At 37.3% G+C, this 22,789-nt stretch overlaps 1 protein-coding gene across 8 annotated transcripts in view; it reads left to right on the forward strand.

Annotated features, from left to right (window-relative positions):
- The window catches only part of NRG3 (neuregulin 3), a 1,098,475-nt gene that overhangs the window by 498,450 nt on the left and 577,236 nt on the right, over positions 1–22,789 (forward strand). The window lies entirely within an intron of this gene.

A 22,789-nucleotide genomic window follows, 5' to 3' on the forward strand; every position in this document is an offset into this window, starting at 1 on the left:
TATACCTATGTTTCGATACAGCACTTCCCTTTCTAGGGTTTAGCCTTACAGATATCCTAGCACAATGAATAGCAATTTTCCAATAAGTATGTTCATCACTTCACTGAAACAATGAAAAGTTGAAAGCAAATGTCCCTCAGCAGAATAATTGTTAAATCTGTTATGGGACCCTCATCAGTGCTAAACTGATATGTCATAAAAGTAGAAAAGAGAAGCTTTTTAGGAAAAAATGTGGAAAATGTTCTAAGATATTTTATAATCAGAGAAAATCAAGGTAAATGAAGACATAATTATTTATACAAAAATAGAGGGTATGTGTTTTCATATGCATAGAATTATATATAAGAATTATATCTCTAAAGTTATCTATGAGGGAATTCCCTGGTGGCCTAGTGAGTTAAGGATCCAATATCTCTGCTGTGGCTCCCAGTCACTCCTGTTGTGCAGATTTGATCCTTGACCCACAAACTTCTGCATGCCACAGGCAGGGCCATTGGTGTTGTGTGGAACAGGAAAACAGAAGGCAGAATAAAGTTATGAGGCAGATTTGCTATATAGCCTTGAATATCCTTTTAAATATTAATGAAATTACTAAAACACATGTAATAAGGCAAATTCCTTGGAGGCTTCACGTTTCAGAAACAGTTAACTCTGTATGATGTACTTTTGTTACATTTTGGCCTCTGAATGTGTTAAGAAATGGTAGAAATCATATTATCAGTAAGGATGGAGTTAATCCATGATTCTGTCTTAGACGATCTAGAAACCTAGCCTGACAGAGGCAAGGAGTTGAACTTTACTTAAATGCGAAGTAATATATTCCTTGTCCCCACACACCCAAGATGGTATCATCTTCTCACCATCCCAATCAAATGTTGATTCAGAGAGAGTTTGTAAGGCACCATCCCGCAAAGTATGCTCCACAAATCACCAGTCTCTAAGTCACTTGCTGAGCACGTTAGCATAAATATGTTGGTGATCCATCCCATACTTGGTTAAGTCAGTGGGCTGGGGCAGGGGCCCAGAAATCTGCCTTTTACAGAATATCTCAAAGTTGTGTGTAAACCAAAGTGCTAAAAGTACTGGCATAAGGGCGAGAAAACCATAAGAAATGTTTTTGAACTGCCTACTGTATAACAGTTTTTCCAAACCTTCAGGTGCATTCACTTCCCTAACCACATAGCAAAGTTGGCATTAACTACCTTTTAGAAGACAGGAAACCTGAGTTTTCATGTTTTGGTGATTTCGCCCAGGTAATACAGCTAGCGAGTACAAATCAGAATTGGACTCACAAACGTGTGCTTTTTCTAAGCATTTAGGAAATATAAATAACTGTTATGTGATTTTATTTATTTTACTTTTTCCGCATTTGGAAAAAAATGTATGATGGTATGTATGTATGTATTTTAATATACATGGCAACCAAATGTAATTTTTTTTATTGACTCTCCTTGGTTAGTATTTTTTAAAATGATTTTTATTTTTTTGATAATACCTGGTTTTGGTATGGTTTTAAAGAGTTAAACACACAGTAATCATGGCTTCCTGGTGGAGAGTCGTGCTTCACCCACCCTTTAACCACCTACGAGTCACTGGAGATCAAAAATTTGTCTAACAAGAGATTTTCTCTTTCTTTGTTATGTTCTCATATCTTTATGCATTCCTGTTATTTATCCTTCAGAGAACATTCTGCTCAGATTAACTTATATATAATCAACAAGTATTCCATACATATTTTCTGTCTTTTTTTTTTGGCTTTTTTTAAAAAAAATCAATTATAGTTGATTTACAATGTTGTGCTAATTTCTGCTGCACAGCAAAGTGACCTAGTCTTTCATATCTATATCTATATCGATATATAGATAGGTATATATATCTATTTATCAATATAGATATAACTAATACACACACATACATTCCCATTCTTATATTATCCTCCATCATATTCTATCCCAAGAGAGAGACTGGGTATAATTCCCTGTGCTGTACAGTAGGACCTCATTTCTTATCCATTCTAAATGTAATAGTTTGCATCTATTAACTCCAAACTCCCAGTCCATCGCACTCCCTCCCCTTCCCCCTTGGAAATTACAAGTCTGTTCTCTATGTCTATGAGTCCGTTTCCATTTTGTATGCAGGTTCATTTGTGCCATATTTTAGATTCAATGTATAAGTAATATCACATAGTATTTGTCTTTCTCTTTCTGACTTAGTATGAGTATCTCTAGTTCCATCCATGTTGCTGCCAATGGCATTCTTTCATTCTTTTTTATGTTCTGAGTAGTAGCCCATTATAAATGTATAAACAACATCTTCATTCATTCATTTGTCCATGGATATTTAGTTTGCTTCCATGTCTGTGCTCTTCTGAATAGAGCTACTATGAACTTAAAGGTGCATGTATATTTTTGAATTTTTTTTTCCAGGTATATGCCCAGCAGTGGGATTGCTAGGTTATATGGTATATCTATATTTAATTTTCTGAAGAGCCCTCCATACTGTTTTCCATAGTGGTTGTACATTCCCACCAACAGTGCTGAGGGTTCCCTTTTCTCTACACCCTCTCCAGCATTTGTTATTTGTAGACTTATTAATGATGGCCATTCTGATTGGTGTGAGGTGGTACCTTTTTGTAGTTTTGATTTGCATTTCACTAATTGGTGATGTTGAATATCTTTTCATGTGCCTACCTGCCATTTGTATGTTTCTTTGGAGAAATAACTCTTTAGGTCTTCCATCCGTTTTTCAACTGCATTTTTTTTGTGTGTGTGTGGTTGAGTTGTATGTGTTGTTTGTATGTGTGTATATATATATATATATTTCCAGTGGCCAGCTACTTATTTTCAATAGAAAGGAGAAATAAAAACATTGATATATACTTTTTATATGGCAGCATATAAACTAATATAAACTCATATTTATACAAACTAATATTTTGAATTTGAATATTATATTCTGAATTAGTAAAATGCAAATGGCTATTGAATCAAAATTACAATGTTCAATTAATAGTTTTATATACATATGTGTATGTGTGTGTATATATATGTTTTCTGGACATAAAATAGTTTTAGAAATGTTTCAGTTAGGTACTAGGTCAATAGCTGATCTTCTAGACATGAAAACATGCTTAGAGGGTGACTTTCTGAAATCACTGATGTTAAAAAGTAATTGTCTCAATTGCCAAAAGTACAACTGTTAAAAGTTCTGTGTGGCAGTACTTTGGAGGGTCTACCTGGGCCATGTATTTTCATTTGGACTGTGTCCAGTCACATACACCTGAATTTGAATTTCTGCTCTGCCAGTCAAATCATTTAATCATACTAAAGTTCAATTTCTTTTCTAAAAATAGGGATTTTGATATGATACTTGCATCACTGTGATTTTATGGAAAAAATTAAGAATATTTATGAAGCTATGTATCCAGTGTGATATTTTGTGTCATAATTCACATTTTTCCTGCAAATCGCAATAAGTTTCTGGCTCTTACTGACCTCCTTTCAGAAGACCATTTAGAGGATTTTGCCTCTACTCCTTTTAATGACATTTCCTTGTGTCACTTGTTCGGTGAGGTGACTTAAGGGAAGCTCGTATTTTCTTTGAGTTTGATCTAGTTTTTAAGGCTTTTTCATTATAATTGATCAAAATTCTCCAGCATAAGCTTTTAGAATATTCTCTCAGAGTGGTAATTTACATATGAATCTTGAAGTAGAATTATATCCCTCACAAGTCATTTTAGGGAAGGTGCTTTATAAAAAAGGCGTTGGGGGGTGAGGGGCACTGCATGTATCTGATTTGCCAAAGACAACCTCAGTTTACACCTACATAATTACACCTCATGTCTTTTTCTCTCTTAAAAGTATTAATTTGGAGAAGGTTATGAGCCACCTTTTGCAAAGGTCATTTCTCAGAACCTAGAATTCCCCTAGTATTGGGAGTTTAGAGAAAAGAAAGGTAACTCTCAAAGAGGCAAAAAGAAAAATTGTTCTGTTCTCTATAGAGGAATACTGGAAAAAAGGGCTAATTTTGCTGTTAGATTGAAGATGGGCAAAACAAAGAGAGCAGTCAAGGGCACAAGAGTCTAGGAGCAGCAGGAAGCATCCCAAAGTGAGTCTATAGCTACTCATGGCTGATGGCTCTTAAATGGCTGGCTGTAGGATAGGGTTGTGGCATGGAGTGACAGGGCTGTGGGAGTCAGTTCTGAGGAGGATGGATTCAGAGTAAGCGTGAAGATGACATAGATGAGAGGGTCCTTGGTCGCTGGGATACAAATACACTTTTAGTGAAACACAATTGTGAATGTTCTGAGCATGTCACTGTGTGAATATTAAACAAGGTCATTTTTGTCAGCTTTGGGTCATGGTGACAAATTTTTTTTTTTTGTTGCAAAAAACATTGTGCCATATGGAAATCTAATCCTGGACCTTTGACAGCATTGCTACTTGCAATTTACTAAGAGATTCAGTAATCTATCGAATATTTCAAAGTACTGTCTGAGATGCCTGGGCTGGGTATGGGTTAGAATTTTGTAAGGTTTCTTCTAAAGCTTCTCTATCTGAGAATAATATGTTACTACTTATTCCATCCTACGATGAAGAAGGACCCAGAAGAGAAGAGAACACGAAATAGGTGAAAGAGGTTAAGTGTAGTCTGGGAGGACATTTGGAGGTAAAGAATCAGTCTGGAAATACCCTTCAAATGTCAGTGACAAGTTTGCAGGCAAAGTTTAAGCTGGGTACCTGGCCGCCCAGCTGTAGGTCATATTGCACATCTTCTGTTGTGGCTTAGTAAGGCCATGTGCCCAAATTAGAGCCAATGGGACATGGTCGGGGGGAGTGGTATGTATAGTTTTGGGGCATCTTCCAAATAAAAGAAAAGCCCTTTGCCTTGGAATCTCTGTCTTTCCCCTTCCTACACATTGGAACACAGAAATGACCATGACCCCTCTTCCAGTCGTGAGGATGAGAATGCCCAAGAGGACAACCATATGGAACAAAATTGAGTCTACTCTTTAACCGAGATCATACATCCAAGGATTGTTATACATGAAAAAATAAACTTTTTTTTAAATTTCTTTAAAAATCACTATTTGGAGACCTTTTTATTATAATGGCTAAAATTGACCTTACCTATTATATACTGTTTCTAGGTGCCCAGAGTCTTCTGCAAAAACAACCAGAAAATCTTCAGGTTGTGACTAGGTTGCTCTTTAAATTCTCGTCCAGTTTGCCTCCTTTCTTTTTCTCTGTTATAACAGTTCTTGTCCATAGTGCTGCCAAAGTTGAGTTCTTTTTCAAGTGCATGCAAAAGATGAAACTAGGAAAAGCATTAGAATTGCCCCATGTGAATTCCACTCACATTTCTAAGCCAATACATTTAAAAGATTAAATGAAAATATCTCATCTACTGTTATCACACTCTGCTGTCTTCACCAATGTGAGCTGAGAATAAGAGATGGCAGCTTTTCAATGTATTGCCTAGATTCCCCTGGCTTCTACTGCTCCCGTCATTTCTATTTCTTACCACGCTTCTGTGATAAAGCGAGAAATAATATTCCAAAATGCCACTAGCATTCAATATAGGAGATGCTGTCCTCTATAATTAGCATATTTTTCTGATAGACCAAGTGTTTAGAATACAGTGATTTATGGGTCCAGTAAATAAATAGACGGTTGCCTGGATAGAAGAAGGATGTGTAGGAAGTTGACTTTGTGTACTAATAAGTGCCAAAAGGTACACTCAGTTAAGGAAATTATGTATGGAGGATTCTGGTTATAAATTTCTGTTGCATTTTCTGAGTTGAATTGCTTATGTGTCTGTATAGATTGCTAAGCAGAAAATGGGCTAAGAGCATTAAAACTTTAGTTAACTCTATTTCCTCAGGTCTATATAATTTTAAACTTATTTAGGACAATAGCCCATTTGTTTTATAAATCACAGTGTTCATTGCAATATCTTTCAAGCTGATAGCACTAAATCACTTTATATTACTGAGCCCTGGAAGAATGCAGCATTATAGCTTGGCTGGCAGAACATGTATCAGTGTGATATTGATCTAACCAGGAAAAAGAAAAGCTGTGCTGAATGGACTCCAAACTTGAAGGGGTGTTATCTGCAGGCTGCAGTGTTTGTTCCAATCACATAGTGCTTGGGGTGAGATCATATTTCTCTTTTTGCAGGCTTTATGTGATTTGGGAGACAGTTATGACCGTTTCTTTAATCTGGAAAATTAAGAAAGTTGTTACTTGAAGAATGTCTGGAGGGCAATTATTTGACATCATGTGAAGCTCATTATTCCGTAAGGAATGGGTTAAAATGGAATGCAGGTGAAATTCTCTCACTTCTTAAGTAGAGTATCTATAGCTTTAAACCTGTTTCATGGATCTCCGCTGAACTCCTTTGGTGATTGGAAATATCAATACTACGAGCAAAGGCGTATAACTGTTGGTAGAAAGGGTTTATTGTGCTGTGAGGCAGGAGTCTTGATTGGATTCTGCAAAGACTAGGATACTATGTCATTTTGTCACCTCACGTTCCAAGACCCATGAACAAGCTACATTATCTAATTTGCATGGGGTCCAGGAAGGATCTCTCTGGGCGAGAATCAAAATCCTGTATATAGTTGGCATTCAGGCTCTTCCCTCATGGCTGGAGTTGACTGGTTGACAGAAAGGAAGGAGGGAGGTCCTAGAAAGGATGCAGATGCAAAGAAGTCATTACTAGAAGGGAAATGATATGCCAAAGGGCAGGGGATCTGATAAACATTTTTCAAAGTCTACGTATATCAAAACCTCACATCGTATACCTTATTCTCACACTGTTATATATTGATTATATCTCAATAAAACTGGATAAAATCTGTAAGGAAGACACTTGCCATGTTGAGGACTAGAGGGATTTCAGTTAAGCCTTTCTCTGTCCAGTTTCTGAAGAATGCAGATGTTACCTGGAAGGAAAATCAGAATAGCTGTATCACTAGGAACATAAGTTAGCTGCTAGATCCACTCCTACTGAGATAAGTTGCATATGTGTGTGGTAACTGGACCTCTGCTTCTAGCAGAAATGTGGGCATATGGTCAGGTCTTATAAAGGCTTGTGAAAAGGATAAATTTAATAAAAAATGAACCTCCCTGTTAGGGTTACACTTTAAACTGCACTGACTGTGCCTGCTGTTTCTATGATAATTTAGATTCAGATTTTTCTTCTTATTTGCAGAGGGTGTCTTGAAGGGCTAGAAATTCTTCTTAGTGACCTCAGATCCCACAAATTCTGAAGTCAATAATACTGCCCACCATGTTTGTGCCAAGTGAGTGCTAGTCACCACCCTTCCACATGCCTTTCTCGTATTTCTAAATTGCACCCACATTCCCACTCACAAATCTAGGTACAATGTGTAAATTGTGCACTGCTGTTCAAAGATTATCTTCTCTCTGCTCACTTCTTTGAGCTCAGGTCCTCCATCATGGCACTCTGCTATTTTTGCAGTGTGCTGGCTGATGTCACCTTGGCAGACACAGAGAGCCAACAGGAAACCCAGACAGAGCACTTCCTCTTGGGTGTAGAGTGAGGGGGCTTCTTCCTTTCTCATGTCACACCCTGCTTGGCAACCTCTCAATCCCCTAAGGAACAGATGCAGGAGCATATTTACAAAGCAGCCCTGTGCTGGGCACCCCCCCCCCCCCTGGGGCATGTGGTGTGCCCATCTTCCTCTGCAGGCAGGAGGCTAAAACCTGAAAAGCCCCCTCCCCCTCATGCATCAGCTGGGCAGATGCTGGGACCACACAGGAGGAGCAAATCAGGATAAAGTCCCCAGTGGTTCTGATTCCCATGAGACATCCCCAGTCTGGGATAGTGAGCAATTTGTAGAGTGGGCTTCTTTCTCCAGACCTCCTTTCTTTTGCTTTGTCAAACATGATTGTGTACACAGAGCTAAGGAAAAGTAAAAGAGCCTCTGAACTGATGCTTGGCTGTAAAATCCAGACAAAATTTTATTTTTATTTAATTATCATACCAGGAGGATTTTATTAGAACCACAAGGAGCATATAGAGAATATTTTTAAATTTCAAGAGCTCAAATCATTTTTTTTTTTTTTTTTTTTTTTGCACACTGGCATTAGTCAGTGTAGTTGGTTATAATGGATGGGTTATTTTTTACTACCACGGTAACCTGCAGAGTGGTAGGTGAGATCTAAGATCACCTTTCCCAAAATCTACCTGCTGCAATGTGCTGTCACATGGAAGTAAATCTTAGCATGAGGTCCCTCATGCTCAGTAATGTGAGTTATTGGTCCCAGTTCTTTAGGTATCACCTTGTCATGGCTTCATTGAAGATGGAGTACTTCCCCACATTTTAATTTGTTCCTTGCTTTGCTCAATGGGATGACTGCAGGTAATTGGAAGCAGTGGCTTTATTTTTTTTTTACCTTTTTATTTTTTTATTTTTTTTCAGCTTAGTGTTTCCCCTTTACTTTTGTTATTTAGTATTTTTTTCTTATTTACTCCACCAAAATCAGAAATCATGAGAAGAGGTGGGTAAAAATTCAGGACACTGGAGATGAACTTGCCATTAAGAGACCAACTACTTAAAACAATCTCATACACTCATATAAAAACTTCAGAATAACTGCAAACCAAAAATCTACAATTGATACACAAACAAATAAGAAAAATCAACTCAAATACAACACTAAAGATAGTCATCAAACCAGAACAGGAGAGAACAAGAGAAGAAGGGAAGAAAAAAGAGCAACAAAAACAATTCCAAAGAAATTAATAAAATGGCAGTAAGAACATACATATCAATAATTACCTTAAATGTTAATGGACTAAACACCCCAACCAAAAGACATAGACTGGCTGAGTGGATATGAAAACAAGATCCATATATATGTTGTCTTCAAGAGACCCACTTCACTTCTAGGGATACATACAAGTTGAAAGTGAGAGGGTAGAAGAAAATACTTCATGCAAACAGGAATCAAAGCTGGAGTTTCCATACTCATATCAGACAAAATAGACTTTAAAATGAAGAATATTTTAAGGGACAAAGAAGGTCACTACATAATGATCAATGGATCAACCCAAGAAGAAGATAGAACAATTTTAAATATCTATGCACCCAACATAGGTTCTCCACAATATATAAGGCAACTGCTAAGGACCTTAAAAGGACAAATCAACAATAACACAATAATAGTGGGGGACTTTAACACCTCACTTACAGCAATGGACAGATCATCCAGACAGAAAATCAATAAGGAAACACAGGCCTTGAATGAAGCATTAAACCAGATGGACTTAGATATTTATAGGACATCCCATCCAAAAGCAACAGAATACACATTCTTCTCAAGTGCACACAGAACATTCTCTCAGATTGATCACGTCCTGGGCTACAAATCCAACCTTGGTAACTAAGAAAATTGAAATCATATCAAGCATTTTTTCTGACCACAGTGCTATATGACTAGGAATCAACAACAAGAAAAAAAACTGCAAAAACACAAACACATGGAGACCAAACAACATGGTACTAAACAACCAATGGATCACTGAAGAAATCAAAGAGGAAATTTAAAAATACCTAGAATCAAATACAACAAAGATACGACACTCCAAAACCTATGGGATGCAGCCAAAGCCTTTCTAAGAGGAAAGTTTATAGCAATACAAGCCCGCCTCAGGAAACAAGAAAAAGCTCAAATAAACAAGCTAACTTTATGTCGGAAGCAGTGGCTTTAAATGGTCTTGTGGCGTTGGGATTGCTTTCTTGGCATCTGCCATCAATAAGAGAAGCATATATTCTAGATGATTACTGCCCCTTTAGAAACGAGATCCCAAAATGAGTCCTATGAAGCACAGGATCAGCTGACCTATAAATGCCCAATTGCTCCAGTTGGTCATTTTTAAAAACAATTTATAGACAGTATTGGAGTTCCCATCGTTGCTCAGTGGAACTGAATCTGACTAACATCCATGAGGACACAGGTTTGTCCCTGCCTTTACTCAGTGGGTTAAGGATCTGGCATTGCTATGAGCTGTGGTGTAGCTTGCAGTTGTGGCTCAGATCTGATGCTGCCGTGGCTGTGGCGTAGGCTGGCAACTACAGCTCTGATTTGACCCCTGGCCTGGGCCCCTCCATATGCCATGGGTGCAGCCCTAAAAAGCGAAAGATAAATAATTAAATTTATAGACAATATTATCTATCTATCCATCTGTCTCTCCATCCATCCATTCATCTATCCATCCATCCATCCATTCATTCTTTTCATCTCTCCATCCATCCAGGCTTGCTTCGCACAGTAGTGTGGTGCTATAAAATAACTATGCAAGATGAAACTCTACAAACTCATCTTAATACTGAATGGAACAAGTTATTATTTCTCTGTGTCCTTTAAATTTTTGTCAAAAAAGCACTAATCGAAAACAATCTTGATGTCAAATATAAATGTTCAGGGAAGTGAAAAAATAGTAAGGCTGATATTTATTTAATATATTTTAATACATTAAAAGTTTGGAGTTCTATCTCTGCTGCAGCAGGTTAAGAATCCAGCATTGTCACTGTAGTAGCTTGGGTTGCTGCTGTGGCACAGGTTCAATCCCTGGCCAGGAACTTCCACATGCCACAGGCACAGCCAAAAATAACTAACTACATAAATTAAAAAACAACAACAACAACACAGAGACTCTACCCAATATTCTATGAAAATCTATGTGGGAAAAGAATCTGAGTAAGAATGGATATGTGTATATTTATGATTGAGTCACTTTGTTGGACAGCAGAAATTATCACAGCCCTGTAAATTAACTATACTTCAATAAAACTTAAAAATTAAAAAAAACCTATAAAAACATTAAAAATTTAAGTTTTGTATTTTTTGTTAAAATATTATCAGAGGAAGTTGGAAAGGGCTTGCCTTCTAGTTATTTAACTTATAATATGGAATGAATGACTTTTCTGTGCCTTGGCAAATTGACATACTCCTTTCTAAGTCTGGATGAGCTTCTAGCATTTTATCCTTTCAATTTTCGATGGTGTGAAATATTCCCAAGAGTTCTTTTGATGTGAAGTGTTTTTTTTTGTTTGTTTGTTTGTTTTGTTTTGTTTTTTGCTAGACTCACATCCTCTGGAACATTTTCATCCTTTGCATCACAATCAACTTCCATATTTATGTCCATAATTTTGTCTTCACTAAGTTCCTCCAGCTGCATAGCAAAGTCTCTCAAATGGCATAAGTGTCAATATTTCAGTGGTCAGCTATTCCTCCTATAGCTTTGTTTACTTTCCACTTGAATTTCATTTCCAGCTGTATTACTTTTATTTTTCTGTTGTACTTTCATCTTTGTATACCAATTCTCTTTTTAAATTATCAGTTAAAAAAAATGCCACGAGTTTATCACTGGCAGAAAATGAAGCCATTCAGCTACACACTTTGCTGTCTGTTCATGAATTCACATACATGCAGTGACCATTCGCTGATAGACTCTGAAATGCATGACATGATGTATATATTTATTCACATGGTGTTTTGTGGACTTAAGAGAAACAGGAAAATTGTAGCTATGCAGATACAATAAATGTACTGGGGTAACTGAATTTTGAGCTCTATTATTGGGGTACTGGTACTATATAGCTAAGCCATGATAACTGAAATCCATGCATATTGGAATCTTGCAAAGTGAGAAGTGATCCTATTTGTGTTTATGTGTGTCTGTGTAGGTATGCACTTAAACTACGGATATCTAAAGTTTCTTTGTTTCTATAATGTAACAGGGATATTACTGAGGTTATATACTTTGTAGATGGTGGCTGCCGTCACTCAAATTTGCTTTTAACCTCTCAGACTCTATAGCCTTTGCTTGCCAAATTGCAGACACTCAAAACTTGTCCCATTTTTGCCTCTCTGTGAGTCCCTGAAGGCAGAGGAACATTGGCATTTATATCAACTTTGTGCCTTCCTCTGTGTCTGCCATCCCTCTTCTCCAGTTGCATTACTTGGTGTCCCTCTTGGTTGTGGTCAGATGATTGTTTGCTGATCCTGGGAAATGCTGACCTGCTTTTGCGTCCATGCTTCCCTCAGGTGTCTGTTCTCTCTCTGTCAATGTCTAGACTTCTACAGCTATTACCTTCACTGCCTGAATGCTTTAAGCTGTTTAATCTAGTTTAATACATTTCATGCTGGAGTAAGGATGCTCACTGGGAAGAAAAAGGTGCTCCCAAATTATAGGGATAATAGAATGTGGATTCTTGAAGTTGAATTGGCATTTAGAGTACAAATAGTATTCATTAAAAAACAAAATCATCTAGTAATGAAGGGAAATATTATTTGAATTTCATAGTGAGCATATGGTCCCAAAGTCTTTTTTTTTTTTTTTTTTTTTTTTTTTTTTTTTTTTTTTTTTTTTTTTGGTCTAAGTAAGAAGTAAAACTAAAGACGGTGAGCCAATTAGGAAGAAACAACCTGTGTATGTACTGCCCTGACAATATTTAGTCATGGCAGTATCTTAGTATCTTTTAGACATTTGTTATTCAGAAGCAAAGCAAAAGCCACTGGTCAGCTCCTAAATGCCATGGTTTTAAAATGCCTGTCAAAAAAGAATTTGCTACCTTATTTTTACAAGGATACTTTGTAATGCAAAAGGGCAAAATATCATTCTCCTTCAAGAAATATGTGATAAGGAGGCTAAACTGATATTTTTCTTTTTTAAAAAAGATAACATTCCTGTTCACAAAGAAAGAGTAGCTGATGTTGCCCCACAATCCCTTTCAGACAGTTAATGAGAACCATCTCATCCTAGAGACTAAAAGGCAAATATCAGCTGCCTTCTGATACAAGGACAAAGAAAGGCCAAGGAAGACCTCCTGCTGCCAGCTTTTGAAAAACCTGCTATTATCCTTACCCTCAAAGGGCAGTCTGTCTCCAGCATGTACAGTGTACATGAGTAGAGGAGCCAAGTTTTGACTTGTCACTCACTCACTGACTGACAAGTTCTCCTCAGAAGTCCCCTCTGGACAATGGTGGATAATCTATGCACAGGCAGGGTGCTTTGTAGAATCCAAGGGCATGAGAAAGACTTGCTGGGCTCTCTGGGATGGCCCTTAGGCCCCAGGACCAACAGAACCAAGGGAGGTGGAAAGGCCAAGATCAGATCCACCAGCAGCAGCTCCCCTGTGAAAGAGTTGGGCAAGGGGAAAAGAACGAAACACTGGCCAACGGGAGGCTCAATGGAGATACCACATGAAGGAGAATGATTGGGGAATTAGGAGAATGATTCAAAAATTGGTGGGGGGGGGTTAAAACCTATAGGAAGTACCTGAAAGGCTAAGGCCTTTTTTCAGTACCTTTTACTGGGTCAACATGGCCTCCTCCCTCAAGTTCTGAAAGAAGTAGAGAAGGGGACAAATTGGAATTCCCCTCATGGCACAGTGGAAACGAATCCGACTAGGAATCATTAGGTTGTGGGTTCAATTCCTGGCCTTGCTCGATGCATTAAGGATCTGGTGTTGCCTTGAGCTGTGGTGTAGGTCACAAACTTGGCTAGGTTCTGGCATTGCTGTGGCTGTGGTGTAGGCCAGCAGCAACAGCTCCAATTAGACGCCTAGCTTGGGAACCTCCATATGTGGCAGGTACGGCTCTAAAAAAGACAAAAGACAAAAGACAAAAAAAAAAAAAAAAAAGAAGGGGGACAAACTAATTTGAAAAAAATGAGCCCAAATCAAATAACTTTGGCTCCAGTTAAGCTCTACCAGTAATTCTGGCTTCTTTTTTTGCCATAATTGTGAACTCAGTAAGAGAATTATAAACACTTTAAAAAATAATAATTGAACCTAGGCATGGTAAGTAATGAAACCATCATTTAGAAATGGACTTTAGATTACAGGAAAGGGGAAAAGTCATCTTCTGAAAGACTCAGGAAATATGCATTTTTTACTACAAGGGAGACTAGAGCTTGAACAAATAAAATAGAGACACAATGGAGTCCAAGAGAGATGCAACTAAGTCCTGCTGTGATCACTCTGGGCTCTGGGACCTGTCAGAACACCTTGGATATGAGGCAGAAGGAACCTGAATTGACTTGAGATGATTACTCACTTAACAAAGGTGCTCCACCCACTGCAAACTTTTCACCTGCCCCTTAGATTCAGAAGGAAACAGGACCAACCAGTTCAATATAGTATTGCTAAGGGAGGTAATGCAAGACTGCCATTGGAACATGCTTAAACAACCTACCACAATTTCTGAGATTGTGACAAGTGGTAGTTAATTTTGTCATTGCTGCTTGTTTGTGTATCCTATTTATGCTAAGCACAGTTTACTCATCTCACTGTCTGGGATTCATGGCTTCTTTTTGAGTTAAATTAGGATCATAGTCTTTAACAAGTCCGTTTAATTGAAAAATGCATCCAGCTAATAGGTAAACAATAAAAATAAGAGGCCAAAACAACCATGGCTGTGTTGAACAGCAGGATAATCCTTTTTCTCCCCTGAATATACCAAATTGAGTCAGTTTATGCCAATTCAAATCTATGGCATATGTAAATAAATACAGTAATACATAGTATATTTCTTAAAACATTAAAGGAAATTTAGCTATTGCAAAATTCAGCAAAAGACACTTTTCTGTTTCCTATGCTGTATTAATGACCAAGAAACTGAGACTACGGATTTATATGAGCTAAAGAAACATTGATGAAAAGTCATCATGTTTTGCTATGTGCACATAGAGCTATGTTAATTATTTCCTCCATTTAATGTAGCATTTGAAATTTATAGTCTACCTGCACAAATAAGATTATGGAGGCATCTGAAACACCCCAATGTGTTTCTGTCAAATGTCAGAAGATGTCAAAAGACTTCAAGTCGATATCTGCCCTTAAGGGGGAGGGTTGAGAAAAAATAACATCACATACCGTATTGATAGTTTACAGATATTAAATGATTTAATCCTTAGAAAAAGGAAACAAATCATAGATAATTTATGCAATTGTCCTAGTTTTAGAGATGCATCTCTGAGTATTTAAGTGATAAAAATAATAATAATCCATTGTAAAAAAAAATTAAAAATAAAGCATTGTCAGTAATTTTGATAATAAAAAGCAAAATTACCTTTCATCAGGCCCAAACCATATGTCAGGTACTGGACTAAACATTTTATATACACTTGATCCTCTCAGCCTCCCTGGGAGTTAGCTAGTTACCTGAATTTTGTAGATGAGAAAACAGAAGGTTCCTAAAAATAGTTAGCACTTCTCACAATTTAATTGGCATACAAATTGAAAATGGAGCTTAGTAAAATGCAGCTTCTGATTCACTAGGTTTGGGTGGGACCTGAAGTTCTGCATTTCTAGCAAATTCCAGGTGACCCGCTGCTGCTGGTCTGTGGACTATAGTTAGAGCAGCAAGACCTGAGAGGTTAAATTACTTGGTCTCAACATGAGGTTGATTCTCAGTGGAATCAAAGATTAAACCCATTGTCTGGCTCAGAAGTCCAAGTCCATAGCTCACCTGTGCTATCTCTCCCATGGGTCTAGCAGTTCTGACCTGATTGGGTGAGGGAAGGGAGTGCATTGGGGTAACTCTGAGACCAAGTACTAATTGTTGGGACCTCTCAGACAAGGATCAAGAGGAATTCCATCACTGTTTTCACCACCAAGTGTTTCCTGGAGAAAGCAGGATATCAATGAATTATTTCAACAGGGTATATCAGGGCAATTCCTGGAAAGAGGTGGCATGTAAGCTAGAAGACCAATGATCTATACATTACTTAGAATATATTATGTATAATAGAAAGTATTTTATACATATGTGATTTCTTTTTTTTTACTTCTATGCAGAGGCAATAGTGGGCACAGATTCCACACAGTACAAGGCAGGATTGGGAAAAGCGGTGTTTTGATAGACTTCTGGTTCTGTAGATCAGAGTATTTTTTTCTCCTGTCTCTTACATGAGGGTTACCTGGATGTAAATCACTTGGAGTGGCTTATTGATCTTCTTTCGAAGCGTTTCTTTTTCTTATTTGTAAATATCAGGGGCCTCAAAGCTCTTGATCTTAAGACAGACAATAGGGGCCCTAAATCTAGTCAATTTACAAGCAGAATTTATTTGAATTGTTTGCTGTTCTTATTTTCCATTTTATTTAGACTAAGTTACCGTTTATATTTGCTTACAGATAATTCAGCCTGATTTTCTCAAGGTTTATTAAGTTTTTCTTTTGCACCCAGTTTGGAAAAGCAGCTATTAGATGCCATTTAAAATTATGACAAACAAAATATGGATGAGAGCCTGAAAGTCTGTAAGGTGAAGTTGTATGTCTTATAGGCTTTGTCCAGTTACTTAAAACAATGTTCTTGTGCAACAAATTAAAAGCTCATCTTATAAAGTTGTTTGCAAAACATCAGCAATTGACTTAATAAATTAGATTTCTATGATAAAACTTCATTAGTAAGTTATAATGATATATACCCATGTTGATACTTTTTGAGAGATTATTCAAAATATTCTTATAATATTTTGCTTATAAGTCTGCCTTTTAAGTTATTATTAGGTATTAATTAGCATGTTGCATATCTATTCCAAAAGAAAGAAATCGTGAGGATGTACATTAAAAATAAACAGTCATGGAAGTAAGAGATGCTTGTGGTTATTGTTCCCCAAAATTACTTTGATTAATCAGTGTATTTGGCCAGAAATTTTCTGTAATTCAAGATCAAGAAAAAAATAAAAATGTATATAGAGCTATGCTTACTTAGTTATTGTAAGAAGGTCAGTTTTGGAAGGTAAACCAGCATTTCTCCTTTTCTAACTGAACAGATGGTTTTTGTTCCTTTGTAGGTTTTGTTCATTTTCAGTTACTGCTCAGGCAGGCCCCCTAGGCAAAACTGTCCCAACTTAGTGCTCATAAACAGGCCAGATCTTATGATCTTGACACTTTAAGTGATGTTTTCTAAGTGAGATTTTTTTTTTTTTCATTCACTTATGCTCCTCCTTATCTTTGCTGGCACTGCCAGTGAACTGGGCAGTGTAAAACTTTTTTCAACATCATTAACCTGAAGCTTATTGTACATATCCTCCTCTTACAATGTAAAAGAAATCAGGAAAACTTTCTGTCATTATTTGACATTCAGTATAAAGTTCAAATATGGCTGTATTGTGTGTGTGTATGTTTGTACACACACACACATGCACGTGCCAGTGATGACATACTGAATAAATCATTACACAGAAAGTGTAATTGATCACTGTGTTTATATCTGTTGGTTGCAGGCTATTTTCTCTGAGAGCCTGTCTCATTTTTGCTTTTGATTTTGACAAAGATAACAGTTGAACTATATCTCAGTAATTTAGTTTTTCAATATTTTTTTAAAAAAGATAGCTACCTCCAAGTAAATGTTGTTTGTATCTATTGTAATTTAAAGGGATCCATGTGATCTTTGACAGAAATAATCTTCCCAGCTTGAGGCTAAGAATATTAATGCAACCACAGAAAATGTCTGACAAACTCTCTTGCCTGAAACATATGAAAACATGAGGCATTCATGCTGGGTAATTATTTTCAGAGTAGTTTCCATGGGACTTCATACAACCATTGACTTAATGATGAAATATTGACCCTTTTTTCCCAGTGAAAACTCTATTCATTTGAGCCTCCCATCAATCAAGCCCTATAATCCTTTCACAGTCTGTTTGGAGTCTCCAGGTTGTCATCAGTAGTGAAATGAGCACACCCCTCCCCCATTCCGAAAAACTGCCCTTTAGCCAACATTTTGTGTCATTTAATTGTTTGCAAAATTCATTAACGGCAAGGGCCCTAATAGATACTCATTAGAATTAACAAGATTCCACTATAATTTATAGATTATATGTCAGTCTTCCCCTCAGCTGGAAAAGGGCATACATATTTCAAAATCACTTTTGAATCTTGAAATTTAAGCATTTTCCCACAATGACATCTATTTTAATGCACATAATTTAAAACATGAGCTTTTAATATATATAAAAGGGATAACTTGAAAGAAAAATAGCAGTTTATATATCATAAGTTTTCATATGACTCGTGTTTGGGGCTATTTCTAGGACTTAGGACATTTTGAAAGTGCAAAATTCTTTGCTTATATAGAAATGGAAGAATTGTAGTAGAAAAGCTAGAGAGTCTTGTTCGCAACACCTGCATTCTAGTCTTTTTAAAAATTTCTTATCAGCAGTGTGGCTTTGGACAGACTGTGCCAGTATTCAAGGTCTTAGCTTTCCCATCTGTGAAATGAGAAACCAACCTCAGCCTCAACATATTTTTTTAGGATTTAAATTTTAATACTTGAGAAAATTACCTTGTATGCCTAGAATTATATGTGGAATTTTGTGACTTCAGGCTTGCTGACCTAAGTTGATCTAAAGGTTTAGATATAGGAAAGAATTATACTCTTTCCTAGGTTGAATGAGCTCTCCCATTAATCAAAATTGCCTTCTGATGTATGAGGTTTTTTTTTTTTTTTCTTTCCAAGTACATATTACAGGTACAGGGAAAGTGTTTAAACCTGGTATATGTGTATAAATGATTGGTCTGTGTATAGAAAAAAGAGAAGGGTTGGGTCCTTCAAATTCACAAACCCACCCAGGACAGCATAGCTCATGCTTTCAAGAGGATCTTTGTGCACGTCCATAGACAACAAGGGCTGGTGGGGTCCTTTGCTGCCACACAGGGAACACAGTAGGAGACCTTGGAAGCATGAGGTTGTTCATCTTAGTCAGTGCTGGACACTGTCAGGTCCTAACATACCTTCACCTAATAACACACTTTCATTATCTGAATTTGCAGCCATGGCATCTTAGGCACAGCTTTGCTAAAGTCACATAACACAAGTAAATAGAGAAGCTGCATTTAGATCTAATCTATTTTATCTAAGACCCTAGTATCTTAATCTTTATTGTGTGCCATATTTGTTGGGCAGATGGATGGATGGATGAATATTAAGCAGAAGTAAACTTTCTGGAGTTCTCTTAGTGCCTCAGCAGATCCAGCTGGGATCCATGAGGATGTGGCTTCAATCCCTGCTGCACTGCATTAGTTAAGGATGTGGCATTACCACAGCTGTACTGTATGCCGGCAGCCACAGCTCCAATTTGACCCCTAGCCCGGAAACTTCCATATGGCATGAGTATAGCCCTAAAAACAAAAACCAAAAAACAAAAAACACAAACAAACAAAGCGTCTAACATAAAAGCTTTCTTAAGCTATGGGGAGCTGTTTCAGAGACAATTCTTGTTTCTGTATATTTTACTAGGGAATTAGTAATTTTGAAGGTTAGGGTGCCATTTGGCATAGTGAAGTCTAATAAAGTAGATTTTATAGAGTCTGAACTAATGTATTGCAACAAGCATGATTACAGAAGAAAAGGGGCTCAATTTTTGCATTGAATATAATTAACAAGTCTGTGAGCTCCTTGAGGTTCTCATAGGCTCTTCATTTTTCCACCCCTGTTAGCAGAGAGCACAGGTTCTGGCACAGAAAGGGTGCTTCATAAAGACCATGGATGAATGAATTAAATCTCTCATTTGTCCAGTAAATACTGCTTAAGTGTATGCTACACTGAGTTAGAGGCTGAATCAAGAGTGAAAGAGACAAAATCTCTGCCCTTACGAAACTGAGAACCAAATGGTAATGAAGTTTTCCAAAGGACATCATGATGGTATTGGGGTTAAAGACAAAGAGGGTGCTAAGAAAACTGGACATGCCCTCAGAGAGAAGTGGTCAAAAGAGGCCTCTCTTAAAAAACCAGTAACACAATATGTAAAGGTGAAACTTGAAGAATGAGAAGAAATTTGAAGGTTGTGTGGGCAGCAGAGGGAAAGAGCATCCTAGGCAGAGGAGTGTGCAGAGGCCCTGAGCTGAAAGTGATGTGGCTTATTTGAGGACCTGAAAGGATGGCCATGGTGGTGGGAACACAGTGAGGGAGGGGAAGAGGAGTAAGAGACTTTGTTTTAAAGGCACAAGAGAGATGTTTTTTTGGTGGAAACACCTTTCCTAGCTTTGATCTCAGCCTTTTTTACTTTTTTTTTTTTTTTTTTTTCGGCTTCATCAATGGGATATGGAGGTTCCTAGGCTAGGGGTAGAATCGGAGCTACAGCTGCTGGCTTAGCCATAGCCATAGCAACAGTAGATCTCAGCCCCATCTACGACCTATACCACAGTTCCCGGCAACGCCAGATCCTTAACCCACTGAATGAGGCCAGGGATCGAACCTGCATCCTCACGGATACTAGTCAGATTTCCACTGAGCCACAATGGGAACTCCTGATCTCAGCCTTATTGTTTTGAAGAATTGCTAAAGGCTTTGAAAAATTATTGGACCCTGTAAGATTAATTTACAAAACTGGGTTTGAGAATGATTTGGATGGATTTTCTTGAGATCAGTTTTTCTAATTTTGTCCAACTATTAGCTCTGGAACAAATTATTAATAACAAGTTATTAAAAAATAATTTGTATCCGTCTGTTTCTGATAATATCAAGGTCAATACTGTCAAAACACGTGAACATAGGTAAGGTGATGCCTCAAATAGTATTAGTCATTGTGGCCAACCTACCATGTTATTAAGGATGTTTTAACAAGGGGCTAGATGAATTAGATACTAAATCTACCTTAATTTTCACCTTGCAATTATATTGTTACATCATATATCCAAAGTAGTAGAATCCTGGGAATCATAGAAGGTGAGACAAAAACCCTTCTTTCCTCATTGGGAATATTTATGTCTTCTGAAAGATTAATGAGAGTACAGCAAAGAGAAAATAATTCAAGAAGCAGGAACAATGATACCTCACGTCTCTGCAGCATGTTGCTACCTTCAGAGCACTTTCATGGATGTTATTTAATAAACCAGCGAGATAAAGAGAGATTGGCCTAGGAAAGTTAAATGACATTCTCAGGGGCTCAGTCCAGTTCATATAAAGAAGGATCTCTGTTAATTGTGTCTTCACTTTATTCAGTAACTGGTGAATTCTTCCTCATATGCTCAGAGATAATGTTCATCAAAGTGACAGTCACAGACTTTTAGAGGTTTCACACCTCTCAATGCCTTAGGTTCTTGGAGTCCTGTAGTAACCCTTAGAGACAAACAGAGTAGCTACTGATTTCACAAAATAAAGACAAAGAAAATGAGCCTTAGGCAGATAAAGTGATTAAGGGGGAGAGATGGCATATTGCATTTTATGTTTTAGCTTTTTGATATTTTATTTATTTATTTTTTAATTTTTATTTCCCCAATACAATTTTTTTTCTACTGTACAGCATGGTGACCCAGTTACACATATATGTACACATTCTATTTTCTCACATTATCATGCTCCATCATAAGTGACTACACATAGTTCCCAGTGCTACACAGCAGGATCTCATTGCTAATCCATTCCAAAGGTAATAGTTTGTATCTATTAACCCCAAGGCTCCCCATTCACCCCAGTCCCTCTCCCTTCCCCTCCCCCTTGGCAACCACAAGTCTGTTCTCCATGTCCATGATTTTCTTTTCTGTGGAAAGGTTCTTTTGTGCTGTATATTAGATTCCAGATATAAGTGATATCATATGGTATTTGTCTTTGTCTTTCTGACTTCCTTCACTCAGTATGAGTCTCTAGTTCCATCCATGTTGCTGCAAATGGCATTATTTTGTTCTTTGTTATGGCTGAGTAGTATTCCATTGTGTATATATACCACATTTTCCTAATCCAATCATCTTTTGATGGACAATAGTCACATGTTTTGACTATTGTGAATAGTGCTGCAATGAACATGTGGGTGCATGTGTATTTTTAAGGAAAGTTTTGTCTGGATATATGCCCAAGAGTGGGACTGCTGGGTCATATGATAGTTCTATGTATAGATTTCTAAGGTACCTCCATACTGTTCTCCATAGTGTTTGTACCAGCTTACATTCCCACCAACGGTTCAGGAGGGTTCCCTTTTATCCACACCCTCTCCAGCATTTGTTGTTTGTGGACTTATTAATGATGGCCATTCCTACTGGTGTGAGGTGGTATCTCATTTTTTTCTTATTAATATTTTCAGTATGTAAAAATGTAACCAACAATGTGAGCTTAGAAATTTGTCGATTTGGCAATTTGGTCTATTTTATGCTGAAACAGGTACTGTTTTAATCTATCTGAATACTAAGCTGAACTATTTTCTCCTATGACTTTTAACTATAATATAATTAATTTTCATGGACCTTTAATTTCCAGAACTCAAATTGGAATCTTGTTTTTATCATTATTATTGTCGATTTTTACATCCAGGATATCTCCAGATCCTCTCTATTTATTTTCCTTTTTTTGCTTTCTCAAATAGCTTTCTTCAGTGACTCCTACTCTTTTCCTTTTGAGAATAACTACAAGAAATAGTTTTGGGAGGAGTTCCTGTTGTGGTGCAGTGGAAATAAATCCATATCCATGAGGACAGGGTTCGCTCCTTGGCCTCGCTCAGTGGGTCAGGGAACCAGCTTTGCCTTGAGCTATGGTGTAGGTTGAAGATGCTGCTTGGATCCTGCATGGCTGTGGCCTATGCTGGCAGCTGTAGCTCCAATTTGACCCCTAGCCTGGGAACCTCCAAACCTACATATGCTGGGGATGTGGCCCTAAAAAACAAACAAAAATAAATAGGAAAATCAGCTTAGATAGTGGTTGGACCCCTCATTTAGATGTAAAGGAGAAATAGAAGTGAGAAGTTAAAATTTGAATCTCACAAGCATGAAGTATTTCTATATACTTTTTGAAGTCTTAACCTTTCAATCCCTGAATTG

The sequence above is a fragment of the Sus scrofa genome, chromosome 14, assembly GCF_054392235.1.
Source record: "Sus scrofa isolate SSC_HxYL_T2T_F1_AM1 chromosome 14, Sscrofa_HxYL_maternal_Yorkshire_Landrace_v2.0, whole genome shotgun sequence".
Classification (NCBI taxonomy): domain Eukaryota; kingdom Metazoa; phylum Chordata; class Mammalia; order Artiodactyla; family Suidae; genus Sus; species Sus scrofa.